This window comes from Neopelma chrysocephalum, unplaced genomic scaffold (assembly GCF_003984885.1).
Source record: "Neopelma chrysocephalum unplaced genomic scaffold, ASM398488v2 Primary Assembly neopelma1_71008, whole genome shotgun sequence".
Classification (NCBI taxonomy): domain Eukaryota; kingdom Metazoa; phylum Chordata; class Aves; order Passeriformes; family Pipridae; genus Neopelma; species Neopelma chrysocephalum.
In genome coordinates, this window is record NW_020908608.1 from 815 (window position 1) to 5,340 (window position 4,526).

General features: G+C 41.2%; 1 long non-coding RNA gene across 1 annotated transcript; it reads right to left on the minus strand.

Moving 5' to 3' along the window:
• Window positions 1–319: 319 nt before the first annotated feature.
• Window positions 320–4,150, minus strand: LOC113979308. Its single transcript, XR_003537833.1, has 3 exons — window positions 4,057–4,150; window positions 1,117–1,231; window positions 320–468 (listed from the first exon to the last, which is right to left on the minus strand). It is a non-coding gene; the product is annotated as an uncharacterized LOC113979308 (long non-coding RNA).
• Window positions 4,151–4,526: the final 376 nt, after the last annotated feature.

Here is a 4,526-nt window from a genome sequence, read left to right on the forward strand (position 1 = left end):
AACCTGTAGAAGTGTTATTATTTTATTTAAAAGTGCAAACTAATATCAGACTCTGGTTTAGCCTTGTAATTAACACACAAGTGTATGAAGAACTATGTTCCATGAAAAACTACAATTCCATTTAGTTAAATCCATATATTTAAATATCTTATCTAAGTGGGGGAAAGCCTTATCGCTTTTAAGGGATACATTTACTACACTTTTCTCTCTCCCTGTGGGAAGGAAGGTCAGAGTAGAAAAAACAATTAAATACTATTATTTTCCTTTACTGGCAACAATCTATTCAAAATTAGAGAAATTAAATGCAATTTACCAGTGCTGCACTGCTCAATACTATCACAAAAACCATAAAATACTCAAACCCGCTATGGTTAACAATTCTGTAGCAGGTTTTCCTCAAGTTCCACCAATTTCTGCCTGGAAACTTGGTGATATCCACTACACAACATGGGAAACATTTACCACAATCTGAAAAGAGAAAGAACAGTATATTGGTTCCATGGAAAATGCTGAGACATGAAATCAAAAAAGTATAGGACATCTTAAAGAGAACTTCTACAGACTAGAGAAAGAATGTGCTGTTTTACCTATGAGGTGATGCTGTGGTTGAAATGATCTAAAGCTAAAGAAAAGAAAAAACTTGTATGCAAAATTAATCTCTTTTAATAGAGCAACTCATACATGGGAAAAAGAGAGTTGCTTTTGTGCCCTTCTGCAGAAAGGCTGGCGGGCACAACAAAAAAAGACTTTACTTCTATCTAAAAAAATGTTTATTTTCTGCATTCTCCTTTTTGTTTTGAAAAGAGAGAGTATCTTACTAGTAGGTTAGTCAATTATTATTTTTACTGATTATTACACTTTATTCCACTGCAGAGATATTACAATTACACTCCCTGTTCACTGCTTTGCATCAGAAACACTCTTCATGAATCTGAAAAGGTAGCAGGATAAAGCATGAGAGTCAATGGAGCCTAAGGAGATGGTCAGGTAATCAAAGGCAGATGTCAACACTGGGATGAGCAGGAAAACAGATTCTGCTAATTTGGACATGTTCCAAGTGGATACTTTTTAACACTGGTTCATTTGGTGTTAGCACAATACAGAAAAGATTCCTACTTTCTCCAAAACAGTCCTTAGGCAGGTGTGAGTTTTCAGTCTGGGAAAACATCTCCAGACCAACAGCCGGATCCACACTGCTGGCTTCAGAAAAGCTGTGAGCAGCACCACATTTCTGCATGGGAGAAGGAGAAAGAGGAGAAATTATTTGCTTTTCATTAATAAGGTTAAAAAATCAAAAATAAATGAAATTTATCATCCCCCTGCCCCCCTCCCCAAAAAGAATTCTGCAGTCTATAAATTACCTTACTGTTGCTGAACTATCAAATTAAAACTACAAATAATAGGACAGAAAAAGCCAATCCCTACTTTTGCTTCCATGCTTTTAATTTAATAAGTTCCCATGGGACAGCAGCTTGGGAAGAGCTGCTGCCCAAGAGATGGACTCACACCAGAGAGGTCCATCAAGGACTGTCTCCTGTGGGAGGGACCCCACGGGAGCAGGGGAAGGACTCCAACTCCTCTCCCTGAGCAGTGGCAGAAACAACAACTGACCGTGACCCCCATTCCCCATCCCCCTGCACCACTGGGGGGGAGGAGGGAGAACATGGAGGGAAGGAGGGGTGGGGAGAAGGTGATTTTAAGACTGTTTTATTTCTCACTCTTTGGTTCTTATCCAGTTAGTAATAAATCTAAGTACTATCCTGTGGTGGGAAAAAAAAAAGTGGTTTTTTTCCCCCTGGAGTTAAAAAAAAAGTAACCCCCAAGGGGGTGGTGTCTCTCTTGGTGTTGACTCAATCAGAGCTCCTGCAAAATTAAAACATATCACACCAGACCAGAAAAGAAGGATGATGAAGTTGTAGTTGGAGAGAGTGGCCATGTTGTGAAGCCATGAGGAGAAGGGGCAGGAGCCCCACTGGGGGGCCACGGCCCCTCAGCCCCCCAGATGGAGTTGCAGAAACTTGCAACAGTGTTAAACTGGGCCGAGTTCTGTAGCTGAGAGCTGGAGGAGTTTCTCCACTGTGAGCAGCAGCAGGAGATACTGAAAAGTGGAGGCAGAGCAGCAGCAAATGGAGAACAGTGGCAGAAAGTCAAGAGATAAGAAGCAGCAGCACAGACAACATGCAGCCAAGGAAGACACAGAGATGTCTTATGGAGAGAGAGTTTTGGGGTAAGAACTAAATCAAAAATCCCCCAAAACCCCTTTGAGACCTCCTAGAGAGGAGGGGTAGTGGACTAACACTTGAGAGGAATCTTGGAATGCAGCAGCACCGGAGAGAGGAGCTAAGAAGCTCAGACATCCTGGAAGCTGGACCGGGATGGCAAGATGGAATGCGGAGGGGGTGACCTTGCCCCCCGCTGCTGCCAGGCTGGCAGCCTGAGACAGAGCACAGGAGCTCTGATGGAACGCTTGAGGCAAAGCCTTTCAACTGAAAGCTGCCCTAACATTCTGACTGAAGGGAGCTTGAATCCCCTGAGGAAAGGGACCATCACGAAGACCCCTGCACTTCATGATATGATGTGGTGAAGCGAGCCTGTCCCTGCTATCGCAGTCCACAGAAGAGAGAGACCTTCACTTGGAGTTGAAGGGCCGAGAGAGGTGAGAGGAGACCCCCTTGTGTGTATTAGAAAGAGATCCAGCTACAACAAACCAGCTACAGCTGCTGCATGGAAAAAGAGAGACTGCTGCTCTGAGAATGGAAAGGATCTTTTCCTTCTTCCCTTCTGGACTTTTATTGGAGGGAAAAGAGATTTGATCCATTGTAAATACTGCTTTATCATAGGAAAGATAGTTAAGATTGTATATATAATGTATTATAATATTTATTTGTGTAGTGATTGTAATATAATTCCCTTCCCCCCACATTGAGTCTTGCGTTGTGTCTGGAAAACCCATCTCACACTGGGGTGAGATGTGGGAGGAGGGGGCTTGGACTTTAAGTCTGTTTTGCTCGTGAAGGTGATCAGTCACTGACCTCTCCCAGTTGTTACCTCAACTCATGAATCCTTGGCTGTTTTTTTTTTTCTCTCTCTTCTGTCCAGTTGCAGAGGGAGAGTGAGAGAACGGCTTTAGTGGGTATTTGGTATCTGGCCAGGGTCAACCCACTACAGGTCTGCACATCTCAAAGAATTGTAGTTACTGGTAGGTAACCTACATGCTTATAAAACTAAGGACAATAAGGAAAGCAAGTATAAGGAAAAAAGAGTAAAGAAATCTATCAGACATAATGTGTTAGTGCCCTGAATGGCATGGAAAGGGAAGGCATGAGGATAGGGATAAGAATAGGAAGCCAGAAGAAGGGAGAATTTCCTCTGTCGACAGCCATGATGCTCTACACAAATCTAAGGTCCTAGGGAATCTTCACCATATACAAAAATGCAATTATTTAAATTAATGGGCACTGCAATGTATTTTTAAATATAAATATATTTCAATAATATATAACAAAGAAAAATTCTGGCAACTGTGCATAAAACCAGAAAATGCTAATGGGGTTTGACTTTTGGGGGTAGTAATCCAGAAAGATGCTGAACTTCCATTTAATTTTCTGAGTCATCAGAGGCAAGCCATGATTCTCCACCTTTTTTTGACATGGAACATAAGAATGAGCTGGGTTTCTGTATCAGAAAAAGCATGGTTGCTTAAGGAACCATTTCTAGAGAGCAAATTTTTGCATCCAAGAATGACAGCAAACAGAATTATCCATAGAAACAAGTAGCATGTATCAGACATGCTTAATGTCAGTGTGTTTCCTGGTTAATTTCTGTTTACTTATTTTGTACAAAATTATACATTAGGTTACACCATTAACCATGGCTATTGATGAGAGACAAACCTCCATGCTATTACTGCCTCTAGAGAGATGTGCCACCTCCACAGGCATTATACTTGCTACTCTTCAGAAAATCTCAACCTGTCCTGTCATTGCTGAATGAGAGAACATCTGTGACAGTTTTAATCTCTAGCATATTCCACAAGTCGATAAAAGTTAGAATTACCTCTTTTTGCTCTTGCTTTTCATGTGTTACTGTGAAAACATTTAGAGTTTCAGGAGTCCCAGAAATCTGACTGAAGCTGCTTGAACTCTGCCGCTGTTCTCTACGTCGTAATCTGTCTCCCTGCAGGAAATTATGTAAAACAGTTGATTTTCCACATTTTTCCTTTCTGACAGTCATTCTTAAAAGTCAGAATTCTTTTACAGAATCTAAAACATCCACAAAATTTAGAATCACAGAAGGGTATGAGTTGGAAGGGACCTTAAAGATCAACTAGTTCTAACCCTCCTGTCATGGGCAGAGAATCTTCCACTAGTGTGTTTGCCTTGTTACAGATAATTAAATGGTATCCTTAAAATGCTTGTAATAGAATAGTTTCTTCCTCGATTTCAAACACTGTGCTCTTGAGGTTTTACTGTGGAAATGTATCATTCCCCAAGAAATACATTTAGCCCAGGGATGGATTCCTGCAT